The following is a 26,027-nucleotide window of genomic DNA, read 5'->3' as shown; positions in this document are numbered from 1 at the left end:
ATTCCAGCTTTCATCACAGATGAATAGCAGTCAGCATGGGTACATGAAACAGACACCTGCTGAGGAGACACAAATGCAGCAATGTTCGCTGAACTGTTGTCGAAGAAAGATCGTTGATAACCATTGGGTCATCTGGGCGGTCGGACGCTGAAAAGGTGGCACGTCTATTCGCTTGTACACATCGCGGCAGTTGTCATAGTGCTCAGTGCCATTTGAACCAATAATCACAAACGTATAAGTACGTGGTATCACGTAACATTCCGCCAGTGCGGACGGTATTTGCTTCGTGATACGTTACCCGTGTTAAAATGGGCCGTTTACCAATTGCGGAAAAGGTCAATATTGTGTTGGGGTATGGCTATTGTGATCAAAATGCCCAACGGGCGTGTGTTATGTATACTCCTCGGTATCCTGGGTGACATCACCCAAGTGTCCGGACCGCTCGCCGGATACCTACATTATTTAAGGAAACAGGAAGTGTTCAGCCACATGTGAAACGTCAACCACGACCTGCAACAAATGATGATGTCCAAGTAGGTGTTTAAGCTGCTGTCGCGGCTAATCCGCACATCAGTAGCAGACAAATTGCGCGAGAATCGCTAATCTCAAAATCGTCGGTGTTGAGAATGTTACATCAACATCGATTGCACCCGTACCATATTTCTATGCAGCAGGAATTGCATAGCGACGACTTTGAACGTCGTGTACACTTCTGCCACTGGGCACAAGAGAAACTACGGGACGATGAAAGATTTTCTGTTTAGAGACGAATCGTTATTCTCCAAAAGCGGTAACGTAAACCGGCATAATATGCACTATTGGGCAACGGAACATCCACGATGGCTGCGACAACTGGAACGTCGGTGACCTTGGCAGGTTTATGTATGGTGCGGATTATGGGAGGAAGGATAATTGGCCCCCATTTTATCGATGGCAATCTAAATCGTGCAGTGTATGCTGATTTCCTACGTAATGTTCTACCGATGTCACTACAAGATGTTTCACTGCATGGCAGAATGGCGATGTACTTCCAACATGATGTCCGGCACATAGCTCGCGTGCGCTTGAAGCGGTATTGAACACCATATTTTATGACAGGTGGATTGGTCGTCGAAGCACCATACCATATCCCGCACGTTCACCGCATCTGACGTCCCCGGATTTCTTTCCTTGGGGAAAGTTAAAGGATATTTGCAATTGTGATCCATCGAAGTGCCTGACAACATGCGTCAGCGCATTATCAGTCAGTGATATTAAGGGCAACACAACACCCAGTCCCTGACTCGGAGAAAATCTCCGACCCAGGCGGGAATCGAACCCGGGCCGTTAGGCATGACATTCTGCCGCGCTGACCATTTTTTTCTGTCTCGCTGACCACTTTTTTTCCCTACTCGAGTGAAGGAAGCAGCGCTTTATCGCTTTTTTTTATGACAACAGTCAGGGGTCAGAGTGCGCAGGGGTCATACTTGGAGGCCTGGCACAGTGTCCCCGTCTCCTGACAGGATAAATAAGGGAGAGGCAACAGGAAGGAAACATTGTACATTGTAATTTTATTGTTAGTAGCAATAATATTTTATTTATTCATTTAATTTTAATGTCGCAAAAGAAAAATCATATATAAAAAAGAAGGGAAAGAAATATAGGGCTGAAGTGACATCCTCGTCACTTCACTGGGAGTACATCCTATCCCTCAAAACAACGTTAACCTGGGACTCCCCACCGCTTCGGGGGTTATGAAACATGCCACCTAGAAAGTTCGCAAAATGCGTTTTATATTTAGAGTGGCGTCGGATGATCCCGTGTTGTTCTAGTAGATAATGCCAGTAGTCCATGCCGGATATCAAGGCCCTCGAGAGCACGTAGTGCGATGCGTGTCCTCCAATCCATCGGAGTGCCGAAGTTTTTTGTGAGGGGAAAAATACAGTTTCAGGGAAAAATAAAGCGTCCGTCGTGATCGTCGGTGCGTCGGAGGAGGGCCTTAATGCGTTGCGTCAGCCGCCAAACATCCTTTGCCTCATCGCACTGCAGAGCATGTTCGTCGGTGTCCTGCATGCCACATATAAGGCAGAGCGGGGAATCTACCATGCGAATGTCGTACAATCGTTGGCGGTTGACTGTCTTGCGGTTGATTAGTGTATTCCACGATGATCGCGCTGCTATGGTGAGGAAAGGTGTATGGACAGCTCGCCAAGTGTGTCGCCAGTTTCGTGTTGGATATTGAAGTTCGAAAACATTGCTGCCATGATGACGCCGCAAGTATCGATATATCTCACGGGTAGTGGGATTCTTGTAGAAGGTGTCTGTAACTGAACATAACTAAAATCAACAAAAAATCGCGCCACGTGAGAAAAAGAGGGCGAGATTGTGCCTACCGCTTCCAGTGGTTCAAATGAGGTGGGAAGAAGCACATCCAGGATAGCCGACGTGATGGCGTGTTGCCGTTGGTTTCAAGTGCGTAGCGTCGCTCGCAGGTATAGAGCTAGAGGCTTGTTCCGCACATCCGTGAGGTTAAGTCCTCCAGAATGGTGTGGGAGAGTTAAAGCCTCGTATTTGATCTTAAACAACATTCCTTGGCTGACATAGTATCCAAAGGCCGCCATTAATCTGTCAGCAATACCATGTGGCATTGGCAGTACCTGTGCCAGGTGCTGCAGTCGCGAGGCCAGGTGAACATTAGTGTAGTCCACCCTTTGGAGCAGGTCGTGCGTTCGGAGTGAATTGTTGCGCATGTGCAGTCGGACGTTCTGGAGGAGACGTCGATAGCTCGCCGCCGCTGATTGCCGTAGCGATCGGGTGAACAATACACCTAAGCATCTCAAGATGACCACCGTCGTAAACGGACTGTGCGGAGCGTCCAGCCCTCGACCGATGTGCAAGATCTTGGTTTTATTCATGTTGACCCTGCTTTCCGCAGCTACTCCGTACGTAGTAAGAAGGGTAACCACCTGACTTACTTCGTTCTCCGACCTGACGAGTATCATCAAGTCGTCGGCATATGCACGACACGTGAAGGAGCTCGCACGGAGTCGGACGCCTGTTAGAGTCCGTCTAAGAGTCTGCATCAATGGTTCGAGCGCTATTGTAAACAGTATCATCGACAAGGGACATCCTTGCCTAACTGAGCTGCAAACAGGAATCGGTCCTACCTCCCTGCCATTGACTCGCCGTCGAAGAAGCGCCGCGAAGGAGGCACATGAGGACGGTAATAAAATCCTGTCGTATCGCCATGCGTCGCATGGTCGAGTCAAGGAAATCATGCTTGATCCTGTCAAAGGCACGATCAAAATCCACCGATACGAACGCCGCTCGCATGCGACAAGCTTCCGTCAGGGAAATTACATCACGGTATTCGCCGAGGATAGAATGTATGTTGCTCCGAACCCCTAGACAAGCCTGGTCAGGTGGTTTTGTCTTGGATATTACAGTCTTGAGCCTTGCCGCCAACATTCGCGCAAAGATCTTATGATCAGTATTGAGCATCGTGAGCGGTCTAAATTGATGGGCGCTGACACTCGCTGTCGATTTCGGTATTGGTATAAGCTGTCCCGCCATGAACTGCGACGTGACGTCCCTGTCAGGGCTTAATAACTCATTCTACATCAATACCAACTGGGACATCATTAAATCCGCAAATGCGCGGTAAAATTCGATTGTCAACCCATCTGGCCCAGGGGATTTATGCACCGCACCCCTTGCGAGTGCGCCCCGAATGTCATCTTCCGTTAGGGGTTCCAACAGCGCCTCTGCATCCGGACCATCCACCTCCGTTTGCATCTGTCGCAAAATTTCTTCTCCTGTCTGATTGTCCGTCGGCGTCCCAGTGAAAAGGAGGCGGTAATGCTCCAGAAACTCAGCGGCAATATCCCGTTGTGACGTCAAGGGCCGACCATCGTCATCATGGAGGACTGTGATTAGGGATAGGCGATTACGCGAATGTCCCTTGGACACATGACGCATGCCAATACGTTCCCCATCGATTTTGTCCAAGCACCGAGTACGGATCGAAAGTCCCTCCAGTCGACGTCTCGTGATCGATAAAATGCAGGCCTGAATGCGATGGAATTCCGCTTGACGCTCGGGCGATGGGGCCCTGGAAGACAGGTCGCGGAGCACCACGTAGTAATAATCAAGTGTATCTCGGAGCCATTTCGCTTTTTCCTTGCCACCACGAAAGAACCGTATAGTGCAGCGGCAGACGGCGAGTGCAAGTTAGCCATGTTTTTTCGATCCGCTGGCGACATTCGAGATCCACCAATAAGGATGAATTAAGTTTCCAGTAACTACGACCTCGCCAGACTCGCTGCCTTGGGAGAGTTAACGTGCATAAATATGAAAGGTGATACGTAAAAGCTGTGGGCCAACGTTCAGCAGCCAACACGTGATCTCTTGAATGAGATTTTCACTCTGCAGCGGAGTGTGCGCTGATATGAAACGTTCTGGCAGATTAAAACTGTGTGCCCGACCGAGACTCGAACTCGGGACCTTTGCCTTTCGCGTGCAAGTGCTCTACCATCTGAGCTACCGAAGTACGACTCACGCCCGGTACATACCCCCAGGCTGTGGCTTAGACATGCCTCCGCAATATCCTTTCTTTCAGGAGTGCTAGTTCTGCAAGGTTCGCAGGAGAGCTTCTGTAAAGTTTGGAAGGTAGGAGACGAGGTACTGGCAGAAGTAAAGCTGTGAGTACCGGGCGTGAGTCGTGCTTCGGTAGCTCAGGTGGTAGAGCACTTGCCCGTGAAAGGCAAAGGTCCCGAGTTCGAGTCTTGGTCGGGCACACAGTTTTAATCTGCCAGGAAGTTTCATATCAGCGCACACTCCGCTGCAGAGTGAAAATCTCATTCTGGAAACATCCCCCAGGCTGTGGCTAAACCATGTCTCCGCAATATCCTTTCTTTCGGGAGTGCTAGTTCTGCAAGGTTCGCAGAAGAGCTTCTGTAAAGTTTGGAAGGTAGGAGACGGATACTGGGAGAAGTAAAGCTGTGAGTACCGGGTTTGAGTCGTGCTTCGGTAGCTCAGATGGTAGAGCACTTGCCCGCGAAAGGCGAAGGTCCCGAGTTCGAGTCTCGGTCGGGCACACAGTTTTAATCTGCCAGTAAGTTTCACGTGATCTCTTAATCCTTCAGAAACATAAATCCGATGCAGCCTGCTCACCGAGTGGCTAGTAAAATACGTGTAGCCCTCTCGCTGCCCATGGATCTTTTCCCACGTGTCCATAAGGGCCATGTCCCGGCAGATCGTGTTCAATGCGTGGCAGGAGCTGAAATTAGGAGTTTGATCCTTCGGTGTGAGTACACAGTTAAAATCCCCTCCTACCAAGATGTGGTCATACCTCCCATGGAATAGGGGGGCAATCTCCTCCGAGTAGAATCGTGCACGCGCCTGTCGATTGTCAGATCCGGAGGGTGCATACGTGTTGACGATACGAATGCCGTTCACGGTCATAGCCAAACCCCGAGCCGAAGGAAGGTAATCGAGGTCACACATCGGAATCCCTTCCCGGACTAGTATCGCTGTGCCACGCCCTCCATCTGGAGTCGGCGCTAGGTAAGTGTTGTATCCATGCACGTCGGGAAAAGCAGCATTGCAGGTTTCCTGCATCAGCAGAATATCAACGCCCGTGGCGTAAATCATGTCCCGGAGAAGTTGCATCTTTGCAAGCGAACGTGCGGTGTTAATGTTCACTGTGCCCACCTTACATGCTTGGTCCGTTGTCGTCGTCATGCTCGTGTCATGTCATTGAGAATTCCAAGGGCTTTAGTCCACTATTCGTGCTCAGAGGGGTACCCGCCAACGGGCTGCCCTCCTTTGTTGTCGTTCCATGGTGTGCATCCTGTAGGTGAGTGGTCATCATTAGGGGTGGCAATTCCTGTATGTCTTCGACTGGTTCCGCCCAATCGCAGTGGTCATCCATCCGAGAAACGTCCTCTGTTGTATTTCGACGTCGCTGCCGGGACATTGGCGTCCCTGCCTCTTTCGTCGGCAGCGCTGGGTCAGTCGGTGTCAATGAAGAGGGACCATCTGAAAGGCAGGACATCCGGTCACCATCTGACGGAATACTGTCAGCGTCCTCTAAAGGCACGTGTTCTGTGTCAGACAGTTCTCCGGCTTGGGTACCTTCCTTGTCCCCTAGGCTAGGGGGGGACGTGTCACCCGAGCTATGGCGACGCTTTTTGAGACGCTTCGGCGCTCGCTGTTTGAATGCCCTGCGGTCTGCTGCCTCACTGTGTTCGTCGATCGTTCGTTGGTCCGTTGCCGGCGCCACTGTCTCGACCTCTACTTCCACGCCGCGTGCTACGTGTGAGTTTTCGGAAGGTTCCTCTCTTAACTGACGTGACGTGGGTGTAGGGACATTCTCCGAGTCACATCCATGCTCCCGTAACTCGGTCTGCTCTTGCATAAACACGTCCTTGTCACGCTCCGAACTTGGCAACACCTCCCGGCGGGCCACCGACACGTACGTCATCGGCATTTGCGTGCTAACTTCTCGCTGTGACGCTTGTCCATGTGGCAGTTGGAGCGGATATGTCCTTCTCCACCACAGCCAGAACAGCTGCGTGGCTGGCCATCGTAGATCACAATAGCTCGACATCCTCCAATGTATAAATAAGACGGGATATGTTTAGTGAGGACGATCCGCACCTGTCGCACGCCATTTAGCACAGGATAGGTACTAAAACTTGCCCAGCGTTCAGGCATATGACGAAGTACCGTTCCATATGGTCGCAGCGATTCAGTAACCATCGATTCTGGCACCTCAAACGGCAATTCAAAGATCCGAATGACCCTCGCACCCATTCCTGAAGGAGCTACTGTTACATCGCTGATATGGCCATCAGAGTGTCGAAATTTAAATCCTCTTTGAGGAGCGGAGAGAGTTCTTTCACACGCAGCTTCATCGGTCATCTTTACGTACATTGTACTGCTTACAACGGACAGGTGTATTCCAATTATGTCTGGGGCAGGTAAACGAACTTCTTCCCTCAAAAAACGCTCTATTTCGAAAGCTTTTGGTCTGGCAAATTCGTTGTCGAAGGTAAATTGGAGCGTAGTCTTTCGAAAATTGTGTGTCATGGCGATCGAGTCAGACAACAACACGCGCGAGTACCGGCGGTGTAAACACTTCCTCGTCCACGCGCGCCCGCGGCCGGGACAGCAGGTCCGTGCCGCGCCACTGCCTAAAGCAGACTGTCCCATCCATCTGAGCCACCGAGGTCACGGTGACCAGCGCGACTGCAGGGCCTTATCCCTTGCACGCTTCCCGTGACACTCACATTCCCAACTGTCCACAATTCTACATATGTAATGTACCTTATAGACATTTGCCCATTCACTCATTACTCAGAGGGATAGAGCGTCTGCCATGTAAGCAGGAGATCCCGGGTTCGAGTCCCGGTCGGGGCGCACATTTTCAGCTGTCCACGTCGAGCTATATCAACAACACCTGTCGGCAGCTGAAGGTTTCAGTTAGTCATCATTTATTCCAGGGAAAAGCTGCACGGTCATCAACATTATTCAGTTCTTTCGAGGACAGTTACTGTCTTCATATGTGAAACATTCATATTTCTTTAGGTACTACACGAATATGTAATAAAAATGGGGGTTTCTGTTTGAAGAAAAAAAAAAAAACGCAGTTGATATCCTTTGACCTATGGTAGCGCCATCTAACGAGCCAACCATAGCGCCATCTGGTTTCCCCCTTCAAGCTAGACATATTTCGTTCTTTGTAGTTTTTTCTTTTGACGCTTATTTCGTGAGATATTTGGCCCGGTCACGATCAATGAACCACCCTGTAGATGTACATGTAGGTGTGAGGGTATCTACGGTACTTCAATTCGCTTCTTATTTTGCATCCTCAATAGACGATCCTCTGATGTACCCAGTGTTTAATTTTAGCGAGGAGAAGGGACCAGCAGAGGATGTATCGATCCCACCCATGTCGAGCTAAGAGTGAGATACCGGAGATGGGATGACCTTAGCGGTACAGCGGCCGGGTCGGGTGTCGTACGTATAGGTTAGTTATGAGGGCGCGGCAACGGCAGTTGCGATAGCAGAGCAGGGCAGCGCGTGTGCCGGTGTTTGGGTGGAGCGGCGGCGGCGGCGGCGGCGGCGGCAGCGGCGGCGACCTCAGAGCGCGGCCTGGCCTCTGCTGAGCCGTATATCCGTCAGGCGCGGTCGATAGCGGCTTGCACACGCCTCTGCTGTACACAGAGCGGTCGGCGTGCCTGGCCAAACGTCTGCGGCCGTAAAGCCGGCAGGGCGAGCGGGGGCCGGGACGCGTGGACGGCCTAATACCCGGGGGGCCGTTGTTGCCCTGTCTGCGGCACTGCGCACTTCACACGGTTTACACCTCCTAACTGCCACAGCAGCGATTACTTACTGAGAAAGACAGAATCTTAGCACGATCACTCTAGCGATCTTTGCGAGTATCATTGTTTCTCATTATGTCATAAAACGGATGTACATACACTACTGGTCATTAACACTGATACACCAAGAAGAAATGCAGATGATAAACGGGTATTCATTGGACAAATATATTATACTAGAACTGATATGTGATTACATTTTTACGCAATTTGGGTGCATAATTCTTGAGAAATCAGTACCCAATAATAACGGCCTTGATACGCCTGGGCATTGAGTCAAACACAGCTTGGATGGCGTGTACAGGTACAGCTGCCCACGCAGCTTCAACACGATACCACAATTCATCAAGAGTGGAGTATTGTGACGAGCCAGTTGCTAGGCCACCTTTGACCAGATTGGTGAGAGATCTGGAGAATGTGCTGGCCAGGGAAGCAGTCGAACATTTTCTGTATCCAGAAAGGCCGAGACGGGGCTGAAATGTAGGGTTTTGTAGGGATCGAATGAAGGGTAGAGCCACGGGTCGTAACACATCTGAAATGTAACGTCCACTGTTCAAAGTGCCGTCAATGCGAACCAGACGTGACCGAGACGTGTAACCAATGGCACCCCATACTATCACGCCGGGTGATACGCCAGTATGGCGATGACGAATACACGCTTCCAATGTGCGTTCACCGCGATGTTGCCAAACGCGGATGCGACCATCATGATGCTGTAAACAGAACCTAGATTCATACGAAAAAATGACGTTTTGCCATTCGGGCACCCAGGTTCGTCGTTGAGTACACAATCGTAAGCGCTCCTGTCTGTGATGCAGCGTCAAGGGTAACCGAAGCCAAGGTCTCCGAGCTGATAGTCCATGCTGCTGCAAACGTGTCGAACTGTTGGTGCAGATGGTTGTTGTTTTGCAAACGTCCCAATCTGTTGACTCAGGGATCGAGTCGTGGCTGCACGATCCGATACAGCCATGCGGATAAGATGCCTGTCATCTCGACTGCTAGTGATACGAGGCTGTTGCGATCTAGCACGGCGTTCCGTACTACCCTCCGGAACCCACCGATCCCATATTCTGCTAACAGTCATTGGATCTCGACCAACGCGAGCAGCAATGTTGCGATGCGATAAACCGCAATCGCGGTAGGCTACACTTGATGGTACGCATTTCTTCTCCTTACACGAGGCATCACAGCAACGTTTCACCAGGCAACGCCGTCAACTGCTGTTTGTGTATGAGAAATCGGTTGGAAACTTTCCTCATGTGAGCACGTTGCAGGTGTCGCCACCGGCGCCAACCTTATGTGAATGCTCTGAATAGCTAATCATTTGCATATCACAGCATATTCTTCCTGTCGGTTAAATTTGGCGTCTGCAGCACGTCATCTCCGTGGTGTGGTAATTTAATGGCCAGTAGTGTACTTATGTATGTATGTGCGTATCTTTTACATTACCTCCAAAAACCACTGAGGTGATTTCAACCAAACTTGGTGCGTTTGCCACTTACTGTCTGGACAGAATGGCTGTGGCCGTAAGAGAAACACCTACCTCTCAAAGGGATGACGTGCAGATAAAGAGCCAGTGTAGCCCACGAAGCGCGAATACCTATAGTCTTGAGAATGAAAGCACATAGTGACATGAAACTAGCTTTACACATAATTTCAAACTTTTACGAAACCTTTTCTCCCTCACGGTCCCCATAAAATGACGAAAATAAATAAGTTTATCGCTTCCTGCATTTTTGCTGCTCGTGCATAAAACTGTCACGAAAAGCACGATGTTAATTCTTTACTAATAACAGTTTTCACATCACATTTTGCAGACAGTATTCAAATATATCACTGAAAGTACTAGCTAGGTTATATCACTGTACGACGCGTAGATCAGGAGATATGACGTCATAAACACTGAGATGCATGAAAAGCCGCTTCATTATCCATGGCGTTTTAATTTATTACTCCTTAATTACTATCTCTTTTCCCAACACATTTCAGATAAAGTATCTACATATGTTGCTCAATATACCTACACAAATATATCATTTAACGACACAAATTTCAGGAGATATGACGTCATAAACATGGTTGATGCGTGAAAAACTGTCGCATCAGGCATGATGTTTTATTTTATTAATTGTTTACTACCAAATGTTTAGCAACAGTTGAGGGGGTAGACACCATAAACATTGAACTGCGTGAAAATAAAACTTAATATGTGTGAAATATCTTATTTATATTTGAAATACATATGACCCGTCTTTAAGCGGGGAAAGCCTGCGGTAAAATGCTCCTACCCCCTGGATCGATTTCATTCAGACTTGGTATATGTAAGCAACTCGATAGAAATACTGTGGGTGTAAGAACCAGCAAGCACCTACTGAGGCGTGGGTGATAACATGGTGAGAGGATGGCGGGTGGGGGGGGGGGGGGGGGATGGGGAGGAGGAGATGGGCAGAGAGAGGGGTGGGAGGGGTTTAAAAGAAAGGGGGTGAACGAGAAGGTGGACAGGGAGAGGGGGAAGGAGGAGATGCACTAATAGAAGATTGGAATAAATATATACACGGGCAGCGCTAGGTACACAACTACTATTAAATATTTGAGTAACGCTACGCTTATGAATGTTAGCCTGCTGTGTCTCATGTGTCAGAAAGAAAAATTCTATTGTGTAATTATTTTTTTAATTATCAGTCAGTTCTTAGGCTGTCATAAAATGAGAAATATCATCCGGTAGCGGTTGGGGGAATCAATGTAAGTAGCAGCTTCCGGATTCATTCACGATCGACGGTCACCGGTTCGATAGGCGAGACTATTTTCACTTTTCCAGTTGTCGACGTATTTCACTTTTTCTTTTCCTTTTTTGTTTCATTCAGATTAAAGAGAGCAAAGCCACTAATCACAAATATTACATCGAGTGTAGAGAAGGAACAATCGAAATCACGCTCAAGGAAAACATAAAATATTTTACAAAAAATAGTAACAACATTATTTAATGATAGAGTACAACATACTTCGATATCACATGCAATATCCTGCGACACCCGCGACCTTAAAGTAGCATTGAGTCTAACATTGATACTAATGACAGCATCTGACTTGATTTGATCAGGAATTTTATTTAATTAGAATATGGGTATGCAATCATTATCCAGAATGTTACTCAATCACAGTAGTGAATTTGTCATTGACAGTAATCGTAAGCGCTGTTTTGTCCGTGACAGATCTTATATAGTTATTTTCGTTTTGGAGCAAAACAATTGTTGATTTCTTGGACGTTGGCAGTGGTTAAACACTTTTCTCTTCCTCTTTGTTCTTTTTCCTGCCATTGTGCCATTTCGGCATGATAACCTGGATTTGGTCATGTTGGTGGCCGAATGCTCTTCGTATCGCCACTCTTCCCCTCTGGGACAGAATTTTGTGTATCCCACATGTCTGCCGTGTGTTATCTGGGCAGGTTGATTTAATGCTCTTCTCTGCCTCCCTCTGTCTCTCTCTCTCTTTCTCTCAAGCTGATGACAGGTGTTATACGTTAAATTTCATCATGAGGACGCCTTGAAAAGCTCGTAATCTGTATCTTCTTAGGTTCATTAGATTATAGTTATACTATCTAAGTTTTATAATAATTACAGCAATTGGATGATGTGATAACAAGCCACATAGTTTCAACTTGGAATGTCAAAATGTCCGTACAGTGTTTAGAGTAACAAAATCCGAGGAACGACAAGGCTCTGTAATACATTTTCATTTCCACTGAAGATATCAATGTCATCAGGGAGTCTTATTACTGTTATCCTTTCACCCTGAATTTTAATCCCATTCTTGTCCTGTACTTCATTTTCGTAATTGTTTCTTCGATATACAGACTGAACAATAGGAGAGAAAGAATACGTCCTTGTCTTATATCCTTTTCAATCAGCTTACTTCGTTTTTGGTCTCCCAGTCTTATTGTTCCCTCTTGTTTCTTACACATATTGTACATTACCTGTCTTGGCCTATAGCATTCCTATTATTCTCAGATTTTTTCGAACATCTTGCATTATTTGATATTGTCAAACCCTTTTCCTAGGTCTACAAATCCTATGACCTTGTCTTGAATTTTTTTAAGTCTAGCTTCCATTATCAGAAATAACGTCAGAATTACCTCTCTGGTGCCCTTACCATACGGACAGCCTCAATGATCATCATCTAGCAGACCCTCAATTTCCTTTTCCATTCTTTTGTCTATTGTTCATGTCAGGAACTTGGATGTACGAGTAATTAAGCTGACTACGTTGATAATTGTCGCACTTATCTTGCTGTCATGTCTTCGGTATATTATTCCGGAAGTCTGACAGTATATCTGGAGACTCATAGATTCTATACACCAACTTGAACAGTCACTTGGTTGCCATTTACTTCCAATGATTTCAGATATTCCGAAGGATTGTTAGCTGCCGGTCCAGCCTTATTTGATTGTAAGTCTTCCAAAATTGTATTAAACTCTGACTCCAATACATTGACTACCTTTTCTTCCTGAATCACTTCGTGAGACAAGTCCTACCCCACACAGAGACGTCAAGTGTACTGGTTCCGTCTATCGACTCTCTCCCTCTCCCTCTCTTTCTCTCTCTCTCTCTCTCTCTCTCTCTCTCTCTCTCTCTCTCTCTCTCTCTCTCTGCTCTGCACTTAGCAGTGAAATTTCCATTGAAGTATTAATGTTGTCGCCATTGCTTTTAATCCAACAGAAGTTTATTTTAGGTTTCGTACGCTTTGCATCAGTCCTTTCGACGACCGTTTCTTTTTCGGTTTATCTACATCGTTCGTGCAGCCTTTTCACCTCAGCTTCCATGTTATTCCCGTTTATCTTATTGCCAAATGACATATTTCTGTATTCTTTCTGTAGTCGTTCAACTAAAGTATTTCTTCTGTTACGCAACGTTTCCTCACAGTTCTCTTTCTCGTACTTATGTATGACTGTCAAGCTTCTGTGATTGCTCTTTTTAGTCAGGTCCATTCCTCTTCAACTGATCTGCCTACTGTTGTATTCATTATCTCAGTATTTATAGCCTCAGAGAACTTCAAAAGGATGTCATCATTCTTCATTACTTCAGTGTCCCACTTCTTTGCAGAGTGATACTTCCAGATAAGTCTCTTAAGCTTCAGTCTTCACTTCATCTTTATCAAATTGTGTTCTTAGTCTATACATGCTCCTGGGTACACCTTAAAATCCCAAATCTGACTTCAGAACGTACTGAAACATGTAAAACAAATAACTGAAGCTCTGGCTGTAGGTGCTATTCTGAGACGAAGAGATCGGCGTAGGAGAAGAAATTGTGACTGGCCGCATAGAATCGGATTGCAGAAGACTGATAATTCAAAAAAATAGTTTCAAGTTTGTAAGAAGGCACAGCTGAAACTTTGAGAACATTTTAAAAAATATGTTTCAAGTCAGATGAGTTTTATAACAGTACCTAAGCTAAGTTTTTCCTGGGACACTGTAATTCGTTAATAGCTCCTTTTCATAACAAAGCGATTGCTAGACTTGGAAGAGGTTCAGTAAGTTATGAGGCTAAGGGCGCATAGCGACTTAAGAGAAACGCTGTGAAAGAAAATACTTGAATCCGCTGAGGCTCTTTTGGAGGAAAGGTCATTGAATTTTCAACGAGGCGTGAAATTAGACACCGCTCAGAGATAGATTTTCTGGCACAAGATCGCATTCGCTGCTAAACTTACGATATATATTTGGGCTCACAGGAAATCAGTGTCCCCCTACAGCGAGATCGACTCATTCCTAGGAATGTGATCATGGAGAGTTTTAAATTAGAGGCTGTGACAAAAGCAATGCTCGGTCTGGCTTGCTGGCTTAATGCAGGTGAATCTCTGATCCCATCGTAAGATATGTGCCGTAGTAGAGTGGCGCAATGGAAATTGTTATTTCTATAAGGATTTGATGTTAAATTTTCTAAGACACGAGTAATACGTCAGCAAATGTGCATGGACCACTGACAGCTGTTAAGGTACAAATTTAAAGCGCTAGCAGTGAACATAGTAGCAGCCACGCACTGTTCATGAAAACTACACACTCGTATCTGTGCCTAGCACCGTGCTGGGTGACTAAAGATAATAGGCGTCATGGGGCGTGGTCGTGAGATCAAATTGTGGAATAAATTTCATCGATACATTAAATGTATTCGCAGTTGCGAAAATTGACAACTACAGTTGTATAATGGAATGACGACAATGAAAATTTGTGCTGGACCGGGACTCGAAGCAAATACTAAGGCGACCGCGTGAGATAAGAGGAAACTCTGGGTTCGAATCCAGGCCCGGCACATATTTTCACTGCCATTCCATTATATATTGATGGTTGTCAATATTCGCAACTACGAGTACATTTAATATGTTTGGTAACGGCTGCAGTTGCCAAAGTGCCTTTTCCTTCGGACACGCACGCAAGTGCGAAGGAACATTGCATCGTGACTCGGAATAATACAGGCACTGCAGTATCGTTATTTCATCGAGATCTTATTATGGATTTGTAGGAGAGTGGATGTTCCTGCCGAAGTATGATTCAAAACGTTGAATGCTATGTCCCATCTGTGCATGAGTCGTGGAAACGGTGGTCGAAAGAAGGCGCAGACGCTCGTCTTCGTGATACTGGACGGCAGCCGCATACAGGATGGAGAAAAATTATGTCACGAAATTTTAACCCTGGATATGTCAGTAGGAACCAAAATTACTAATGGTGTGTACGTGGACAAAGCACAGTTTTTAAACTACGGAAACTTGGCGCCACGCGCTGTGAATGGCAGCGGGATTACCCTGTTGCTGGATGCTCTGGACAACGCATGACCGCGAATGCTTTGCCTGCCGGAGATCGTGATGTATACAAGGCGGCCCGCACGCTCGGTGGTAGCGCGCCAGCCTTCCACACTGCGGGCGAATCCGCTGGGGATCCGAAAAAAAAAGAGGTTCAAATGGCTCTGAGCACTATGGGACTTAACATCTATGGTAATTAGTCCCCTAGAACTTAGAACTGCTTAAACCTAACTAACCTAAGGACATCACACAACACCCAGCCATCACGAGGCAGAGAAAATCCCTGACCCCGCCGGGAATCGAACCCGGGCGTGGGAAGCGAGAACGCTACCGCACTACCACGAGATGTGGGCGGGGTTCCGACACATCCATTGTAGTTTCATGATAAGACGTAACGGGAACAAACCCGTCAACAGCTGTTAGTTCGGGCATAGAAAGTGTTTTGCAAATTGTGTCGGCCCTGAGAAGGGCCTTTTTTGTAGCTAGGACATTGTTTACTTATGCAGGTGCTCGAAGTGGCGACTCTCTGACGCGACAAAAGCTTGGTAACGTCGAACGGTGTTTTGGCGAACCCTTTCAAAGATTCCTGGCATTGCCTTGATGTGATTGGCGGCATGTTGAATGCGAGCCATTAAATCCTCTTCGTTTAAAGGTGGTTCGCCTGCGGGTGGGTGAACTAGCACCTTGAACAATCCCTACAGTAAAAAGTCCGGTGGCGTGATGTCTGGTGATCGCGAGGCCATGTCCATCGAGCACCTGTACTAGTTACCTGGCCGTCGAAGAGTTCTTTTAAATATCCGCGCACAGCACGAGTATTATGTGCGAGCGCCCCATAATGCTGCTACCACATGCGTAGCCAAATATAAAGGGGAACATCTTCCGGCAGGCCGGGTAGAGTTCCTTGCAAAAAGTGAAGGTTATTCGCTCCGTTAAGTCGAGGAGGTAGGCGAACCGGCCCAATCAGATGGTCACCCACAATGACTGGCCAAATGTTGGGCGAAAATCGTTCCTGGTGTCCATGGACGCACGTGACTCGACGATTTCACCTTGCCCAATAATGAACGTCTCGAGTGTTGTAAAGCCACTCTGATGGAAACTGCACTCGAAGCTAACAACAAAATGGCACGGAAGTCGGGATCTCGTGCAACACGTCGCAGATACCAACGGCAAAATCCTAGCCTGTGTTCATAGTCCGCCACAGGATTTAGGTCTTGGACAAGGTGGAAACTAAATGGATGCTGGCCGTCATCCCTCAAAACCTCCCAGACTAACCGATGAGTGACCTACACGTTGGGTCCAACTGCTCGAGTATATGTCGTAGGGCTGGCCGCTGTGACCGAGCGGTTCTAGGAGTTTCAGTCCGGAACCGCACTGCTGCTACGGTCGCAGGTTCGAATCCTGCCTCGGGCATGGACGTGTGTGATGGCTTCAGGTTAGTTAGGTTTAAGTAGTTTTAAGTCTAGGGGACTGATGACCTCAGATGTTAAGTTCCATAGTGCTTGGAGCCATTTCAACAAGTCGTAAGTGTTTTCTCGAAGCGCTCGACAACTTTCTCTTCAAATGCAGCATCCGTCGTGTTCGTGGTCTTACAGCATCAACATGATATCCCGCTAACGAGCCTGTTTCTCCAAGTCACCGGTGAATTGCTGTAAATGTTTGCGGGTGTGGGTGGCGCCTTGCTGGGTTCCTTTTCTCATACAACCGTCGAATTTCATGCGCAGTACCGTCGGCTAGTCCATAAACAAAAACCATATCTCGTTGTTCTTCAAACCAATACTGTGCCCCATGCTTACTGTATGACTAAGTCGGAGTGGACGTGTGTGTGCTCCGAAGCGAAACTTATGCGTGAATGTCTCTAAAATGAGGTGGAGACAAACAGCAAGACGTATTCGACACATGTGCGTATCATGTTGGGGCAGTGACGGGGCGAGGGGCGTTTGTACGTGTGAATCTACTACCATAGAGCTGCCCGTCAACGGACGAACGGCAACAGGGCTAACCTACGGCCAATCGGAATGCGTGGCGCTAAGTCTCCGTAGTTTAGAAGTAGTGCAGTGTTGGCCTACACAACATTAGTAATTTTCGTTCCCACTGGCATCAGCTACCCAGGATTAAAATTACATAATTTTTCTCCACCCTGCTTACAGGCTGTTCAGAAACGGTCTAATAAGCTTGTAAGGGTGCTACAGTGTAAGTTGTGCTGAGAAATAACTGTTCAGAAAAAAAAATCGATACGTTGTGCAGTTTCCGATGTAATTACTATTGAAGGAAATTCAACCAACCTGCTAGAAACAGTGTCGCTAGATGCGTTCTTCGTTTGGTTTTCTCGAACCGAACTAAGGTAGCTATTATTCACTTAGCTTAAATTTACCACATTCGAAAAAGGCACATTTTAAGTGGTAACGAACATTTGAACAAGCGGTAATGCACGGACTCGACAAATGTTTGTGAATTATCGCACTTTAGCGCTTGCAAGTACATGAATTTCTGCGCACAACAACCTGATAGGCTAACTCCAATTCCAATTAAATCAAAAACGGTTCAACGTATCGAATTTTTTTCTTAACAATTATTTCTCAGTAACTCCTTCCTTACAACCTTTTCAGGCTGTTTATGACCGTCCTGTACACACATGCCACTGTCGCTGCACGAGACTAGCAGCCACTGCTGCCCGTGCGGCGACAGCATCACAGTGCTAAGACCAGTCACTTACCCGCAGTATCAGCAAGAGCTACCAGCACCCATTTATGGGGAGCTAGGGGCGGGATGCACTTCATCTCGCAGCTCGGCGCTGTATCGCTCCGTTTCGAAATTGTGTCCAAAGATGCGAATGGAACTATGGATGGGGCAAAGTTGTATTTGGTGACAAAAGCAGGTTCTATCTTCTCGTTATGAATGCATTCTAGCTATAACAAACTGTAATTCATACCTTTCGAAACTGTAGTCGAAGACAACCCATGCATAGATTTATGAACCTTCATTATCATGTTATACAAACCATTGCTTCAAGGTTTCCCATTTTCCCTACCTACTGGTGGATATGACTGTAAAATTCTTCTGATTTCAACTAGATTTATGTGCTGCCTAAAAATGTCAGAAGATTTTAGTTCGCAACTGTTTATAAAACCCTGATGTTAAGCAGTATGTTTTTCTCCAAGTTACTCACAGCATTTTCTTTCTTGTTTTTGTCGTGTAAGTTCTGTTGGTATGAGGAACTTGCATGTTTATCACTTGGCATTCATTTTATCATCTGATCGTCGCTTCGGCAGTACCTGATGATACTAGAAATATTTTTCAGTTAGTAATAACAGAGTAATGAGATCTAGAAATTGTTACGGATCCATACAGTTCGTTTAAGATGTGTTTATTTTCTTCATGACGTCGCTGTCCCCAGAACGAAGCGTGAGATCAGATCACCTTAAGCAAAACTGCTTGCGTTTCACCAACAGATGCCTCCTTCACGCCATACGTTAAGGTTGTACGCCACTCAGTGGACTACAACTTTTCACAAGAAGCAGATTCGACATATGCACACTCGATCTGCTATCAGTTGTGCAGCACTATTCCGTTCTATAATAACAAGTGTTTTACTTCCGTTCATCATTGTGATGATGTACCCCAGTTCCGATTTTGCGCAACTAAATTTCTTATTCTTAGTAACACGCAAGCTCGTTGTGTTATTCACACTATTGTAGCTCAAAATGGTTCAAATGGCTCTCAGCACTATGGGACTTAACATCGGAGGTCATCAGTCCCCTACACTTAGAACTACTTAAACCTGACTAGCCTAAGGACATCACACACATCCATGCCCGAGGCAGGATTCGAACCTGCGACCGTAGCAGTCGCGCGGTTCCGGACTGCGCGCCTAGAACCGCTCGACCACCACGGCCGGCACACTACTGTAGCGAAAGAATTTAATGTCACAAATTACGGTTGCATTTCACCGAAGTCGACAGTTTATAACGTGATACTCTTTTAATTACTAGCATGGACTGACTAAATGTAGTTCTAACGTCCCTGGCTGATATAACTGTGTACCAAACGGGGGCTCGAGCTTCACAGACGTTCTCCTGTAGCTTTAAGAGACTAGCACTCCTGGAAGAACGGATATTGCGGAAGTTTGGAACGGTGGAGATAAGGTACTGGCGGAAGTGGGACTAGGAGGGCGTGTCTTAGGCCGCGCTTGAACAGATCGGTTAGTAGATAGATCACTTACCTGCGAAACGCTAGGGTTCCAAGTTCGGTTCCTGATCTGGCATACTGGTTTAATCTGCCAGGAAGTTTCAAATCAGACAGCGCTCCGCTGCAGAATGAAAATTCATTCTGGGAAAATAATCCGTTTATCCATATTGAACTTTTGTTGTTAATTTTATGTTGACTTTAGCAACTTTTATAATGACGTTTTCAGCAAGTGCGGACGTGTAGATATTTTACAAAATCTTTGTACTTTGAAATGTACAAGGCAGAATATTTGTAGGTTTAGACAAAGGAAAAAATTAGCGATTTTTCATTTCCCGTAATTCCTCCTTTTGTAAATTACTCTGTGGACTTATGTAATCGCCTATTGGACAAATTAAAGTAGTGATATCCATTTAACCAATATCGTAAATACACTCTCTATGGCTCTGAGCACTATGGGACTTAACATCTGTGGTCACCAGTCCTCTAGAACTTAGGACTACTTAAACGTAACTAACCTAAGGACATCACACACATCCATGCCCGAGACAGGATTCGAACCTGCGACCGTAGCAGTCGCGCGGTTCGTAAATACACTGATAAGGCTGAACGCTGTTATCAGCCCAAAACATCTGGCATGCAAAACCGATACAGTTTATGGTGTGATGGGTTTTACAAATAAGGGTTAAATCTTGGTATTGTTTTTTAGGTTAGATGACATGGTCTATGAGCTTCAAGTTGACTCCCAGTGATATGACAGATATTTTCGATAGGTACCATCTTGTACAGTTTTGAGACGTAAGGCAAGTAATTTCAGGATTATTGTACGTATAGTTGTATTGTCTTTGTATTAACTTTGTTCACACACTCATACAGCTACAGTCTGTTTCGGTATCTCGGCCTTGTTCGTGTCACCTTCGTCGCCTACTCTGTATGAAGGAGTCCCCTCGCGGAAGTTCCCACAAAACACCCTGCAACTATTGGTCATAAATTAAGTGCTGCTGTCTGTGACATTGGGTCTCTGGTATACTTTGACAATTACAAATAAAGTATGTGTCTGGAAATGTCATTACCGTTCGGGAGGCACCGACCGTGAAATCGCCAACAGTAATATTGTCGTGGTATACAGCTTGCGCAATGTCTTACGCAACGCCAGCAGGTGCCCAGGTATAACCCATTAGCATAATACTGGACTCTCCAATCTGTGTGCTCTCACTGTGTGTTGATGAAGCAGGGGGTCTTCTGACACCTGATCTGAGTTGACACGGCTATCGACGTAATTCAGTTGAGCAAGCTACTCATATCCAATGTGCCTGAGGACCGGAGGCGGTTCTCCCGTGATCACTGCTATTTCAGTCGTTATGTGGGCTAGGGCAACATTACGTCTAATGGTGGGGAATCTCATTTACAGCATCATGTGATGATTGCTGTGCTCAGAGACATTTCTGTGTTCCCCAGTATGCAGCTTAGCTGTCAGCAGCCCTGCCGTTCACAACCTGGTGGGTTTTACAAAGAGTGCTGCTGTCTCACGTCGACGGTATTTGACTGGCAATGAAGATCGAGTAGCTTTGTCACATATCGTATGTTATCGTTGCGAGTATTCCATGAGATTCGAAATGACGTGTCATTATGCCTCGGTACTTTCGTATTCCTTCGATTTCTTATTCCCAGCGCAGCAACTCGTTAGTGACACAGAGTATCGAGTATGTTATTAGTAGCCATGTTTTCTTTGCCTCGTGTAATTCGTGTCCCACTCGGGCAGAGTCGGCAGTATTTGTAATCCTCCAGTTCCTTATTCCCAGATACATTCAGCACGTGCAATAGATGGCGTGTGGGAACTGCATGTCTCTCAAATAGCTTGAATTGATCTACCTACTATTTTCGCAAATGATTCAGTTCGATTATAAATTTATTTCATTATGTAATAGAATTCTCATCGAGCGGAAAGAAGCACTCTTTGTACTTTTTATACACCAGAGCCAGGAAACAAACAAAGTACGATTTGCTGCGATAATCATGTTCAGTCAGAAGATGGTCTACAAGAAATTCGAAGAAAACTGTTCCCGAAACATCGAGCTACCTTCTATACGTATTTACCATCATAGCTGAAACATGTACCAGGATTATACACTTCTATTTTCCTAATCTTCGAGTCAGCAGTGTAAAACTGCTCAGGAAAATGACCCCATCCATATGATGTGGAGTCTGGAAGCTCAGATACGAAAAATTCGAGGCATGCAAAGCTATCAGGCCATTTAAGAGTAGCTAAGAGTATGGTACGACTAAAAGCTTCTCAAAGGTTGACATGACAAGTGAAAATGCATCCACGACGACTAATTATTTTTCTAAACGGTAATTATAGTAAAGACAAATGCGACAATAAACTGCATGAAAATATCACTTTAGATACCAAATATCTCCAATGTTTTGTGTTGCTACATTATCTGGAGCCAAATTACACAACCGCAACGCAATAACTGCTCAGTATTGGTTAACTCCATGCTCAACTTATATAGACATGCCATTTAACAAAAAGATGCGTATTTGATAGCTTTTCAATTCCATGGCAGCAATAAACAGTATGTTTTTCGTCGCACCCAAGGTGTGACACACCCCGAATTTGGGGCGTTCTGTCGCGCACTTGCCGTAATTCGTCCACTTTCGTAGCATGAAAATAACGGCAGTATACGAACGATCTACGAGCTTTGTTGTTTCTACAGTTCTCTTTCCACTTGTCTGCGCATGCACAATCTTCCTTCTGTCGCGATCACGTTAACCATTTTCCTTGCTCACTATCTGCAGACGCAGTCAGCAGAACTTCTTTTTTGTTGCTCTTTCACTTTTGTGCACCGTTTTCAATGCGTCACGTGTCTTCTGCACTAGGAAGTAGCATCCCATCACCTTTTCTTAAGGAAATCATTTGTCGTGTGATATTAACTTGCAAGCGGTTCTAGGCGCTTCAGTCCGAACCGCGAGACCGTTACGGTCGCAGGTTCGAATCCTGCCTCGGGCATGGATGTGTGTCCTTAGGTTAGTTAGGTTTAAGTGGTTCTAAGTTCTAGGGGACTGATGACCTCAGATGTTAAGTCCCATAGTGCTCAGAGCCATTTGAACCATTTTTTATTAACTTGCAATCAAGCAAGACATGAGATAAGAACAGGTTTTAAATTCAAATTAATATAATGTATATTTAAAAAATCTGTTTTTAACAAAAATGTTCCTGACTATTTTCATTGATGGTTTTCTTTCTTTCCAGTTTATTTATCTCCTTTTTGTGTAAACGAAACTATAATGTGCATACTTCATTCGACAGAAATAAAAAAAATAAAATTTATTAATTTTTATTGCATTACTACGAAGACAAATCACATTAAGAAATGCTGAGAAGAAATGAAAGTTCTAGTTTGCGTGGATAGTTTTACGCAGCTACTTTTTGTTGAATCAAAGGTATGTAACCGTGAATGTATTGCACACAACGAGAACTATTCGCTGAAGTCGGAATTCAGAATGCATGTGGCTGAGTCTCTGAGAAGCAGTGGGAGGTCTGTGTATTTGCAGGTAGGGTCGCGTCGGCAGACGACATGGGACGCCATTAGTTGATGGACACGGCAGCGCGCCTTTCAGACAGATGAGGAAACCTTGCGAGGAGGTGGTTCTCTCTCTCCGTTTACTTCGGCACGAAGGAGTAGCGCAACGAAATGCCTTGATAATGCGAGCACAAGCACAATCGCGTAACAGTGCATATTAAAGATCGTTTCCGTATGCTAGGTTTCGAGTCGTTTTCATGAGAATCTCTTTCTTTGCTGTCATCACTCTCGTCACTGTATTGACCCAGTGGCTGTGCAGGTCGCAGACTGTTTGTGAGTGAGCGACGACTTCATAGCCAAGAACACAAACTGATCAAAAGTATCTGGGCACGCATATGTAATGTGAAATTCACCACTAAATACATTTCTGGGCACGCGTATGTCATGTGAAATTGACCACTAAATACATACATATATACATACATTAATCCTTGTTCCACAGATCATGAATACGACATTTCGTAATGATGTGGAACGTGTCACTTAAACATAAGTTTTCTTTACACAAAATAGTTAATTAATTTTTTTTACATTTGCTACTTCATATCTAAGAACTCATCTATTGAGCAGAAGGAATTGTCATTCAGAAATTCTTTTAATTTGCTTTTAAATGTTGGTTGGCTGTCTGTCAGACTTTAAATACTATTTGGCACATGACCGAAGATTTTTGTGGCAGCATAATTCACCCCTTTCTGTGCCAAAGCTAGATTTAATCCAGAATAGTGAATATCATCCTTTCTTCTAGTGTTGTAGTTATGCACTTCGCTGTTATTTTTGAATTGGGATGGATTATTAATGACAAATTTCATAAGTGACTATATGCATTGCGAAGGTACTGTGACTATGCCGAGTTCCTTGAATAAATGTCTGCAAGGTGATCTTGGGTGGGCTCAAGCTATTATTCTGATTACACGCATTTGTGCAAAGAATACTTTCTCTCTTAATGACGAATTGCCCCAAAATATGATGCCATATGAAAGCAGTGAATGAAACTAGGCTTGGTAGGCTAATTTACTGATATGTTTATCACCAATATTTGCAATAACCCTAATAGCATAAGTAGCTGAACCTAACTGTTTGAGCAGCTCATCGATGTGTTTCTTCCAATTCAATTTCTCATCATCGCACACACCCAGAACTGTTGAGTATTCTACCTTAGCAACACTCTTCTGTTCATAGTCTATATTTATCAATGATGTTATGCCATTTACTGTACAGAGTTGTATAAACTGTGTTTTCTCAAAATTTAGTGAGAGTCAATATGCAGAGAATCACTTAAAAATGTTCTGAAAGACATTATTTGCAATTTCCTCAGCTGATTCTTGCTTCTTGGGTGTGATTATCATACTTGTATCACCAGCAAAAAGAACTAACTTTGCATCTTCATGAATATAGAGTGGCAAGTCGTTAATATGTATTAAGAACAATAAGGGACCCAAGACTGAACCCTGTGGGACACCATTCTTGATACCTACCCAGTTAGCAGACTCTGCTGGTTTTTGTAGACTATCTGTCCTGTTAATTTCAACCTTCTGCATTCTTACAGTTAAGTATGAATTAAACCATTTGTGCACTGTCCCACTCATACCACAATACTTAAGCTTGTTGTTGTTGTTGTTGTTGTGGTGGTCTTCATTCCTGAGACTGGTTTGATGCAGCTCTCCATGCTAATCAAGAAGAATTTCATGATTCACACAATCAATGTCTTGAGTGGTTGAACTGACAGTGTAAAAGAGACGAGGATTATTGTGTTGTCAGTAAAGCAGCAGTAACAACAGAATGAGTAAGGCAGAAGAGATCAGTGACTTCGAACACGGATTAGTCACTGGATGTCATCTGATTAACAACGCCAAAAGAGACATTCAACCTTTCTAAAGCTTCCCAAATCGATTGTTGGTAATGTTCTGTGATGTGGAAGCGTGAAGGAACAACAGCTAAACCACGACCAGGCAGACCTCATGTAGGACGAAAAGTGAGTGTCAAGCGTTGTGGAGGGTAGCTGTAAAAAACGGCTGACGTTAGCGGAAGATATCACTCGTGAATTACAAAGTGGTGCCAGTGGTTCAGCTACAACAATTACTGTGCATAGTTACTTAAAAGACTGAGGTATTATGGTCGAATGCCTCCTCGAAAGGCACACATCTTTGTAGCCAATGCTGAGCGATGCTTGAGGCGGTGGAGCAGAGCGATGCCATTGGGCAGTGGAAGACTGATAATGAGTGACCTGGAGTGATTAAACACGCTGTATCAGGCGGCAGTTTTGTGAAAGGGTTTGGGTTTGGAGAATGCCTTTAGAATATTACCTGCCGTCATGTGTGGTGCCAAAACGGGAACAGGGAAGAGATGTTGTTACAGTATGGGGTTGTTTTTAGCGGTTTGGATCCCACTGCAACGCTTAACAAAATGCTAAATGTGTCGTCATTCTTCGTCTTTATAACGGTTTGAACTCAGCTGGAGACATTTTCGATGAGAAGTTTGAATGCATATACAGGAATGAAAGCCAATTCTTCCTCAATAGCCGAATCCATAGAGGCAGTATTGTTGGAAGTAAGCATCTGAGGTGGAGTTGACTTTCTGTCTAATCTTAAAGATGTTGCTTTGGGTTCAGATGCTGACTCTGGGCAGGCTAGTGAATTTATTTATTGCTACAAAACATTACATCACAGATGCTGGTTTATGACACTGTCTCTCTCTCTCTTGTCAGCGATCACAGGCCCTGTAGACCACGCGCTGCATCAACGATCTGCTTCCATCGCCTTCTATTTCTCGTATCCTCTCTCCACCCTGTGCAAATTCCTAATGCTGCGATGTCTTTCTCTATGTCATCTTTCCACCTTGTACGGGTTCGGCCCAATGGTCTTGTTGCCTGGAGAGTTCCTTCAAATGATTTCTTGATGATTCTGTTATTTACCATTCTAGCCACATGTCCAACCAACTGCAGTCTCCTACTTTTTAATTTCTGGATGATAATGGGTTGCTTCATTAACCGATAAATTTCATTGTTCTTTAGAATTCTCCGTACACCTTTCTCCAACACAGGTCCCCAGATTTTTCTCAATACCTTTCTTTCGAAAACATTCAGTCTTTCTCTTTCATTTTTTGT

The 26,027-nt window shown here is 45.3% G+C and overlaps 2 protein-coding genes across 2 annotated transcripts in view; both read right to left on the bottom strand.

Annotated features, from left to right (window-relative positions):
* Positions 1-26,027, bottom strand: part of LOC126335871 (uncharacterized) — a 1,498,073-nt gene that overhangs the window by 305,881 nt on the left and 1,166,165 nt on the right. The window lies entirely within an intron of this gene.
* Positions 1-26,027, bottom strand: part of LOC126331570 (uncharacterized) — a 308,007-nt gene that overhangs the window by 247,196 nt on the left and 34,784 nt on the right. The window lies entirely within an intron of this gene.

The sequence above is a fragment of the Schistocerca gregaria genome, chromosome 2 (genome assembly GCF_023897955.1).
Source record: "Schistocerca gregaria isolate iqSchGreg1 chromosome 2, iqSchGreg1.2, whole genome shotgun sequence".
Lineage (NCBI taxonomy): Eukaryota > Metazoa > Arthropoda > Insecta > Orthoptera > Acrididae > Schistocerca > Schistocerca gregaria.
Note: the sequence above shows the minus strand (reverse complement) of the source record. Positions and strands in the feature narration are given on the sequence as shown.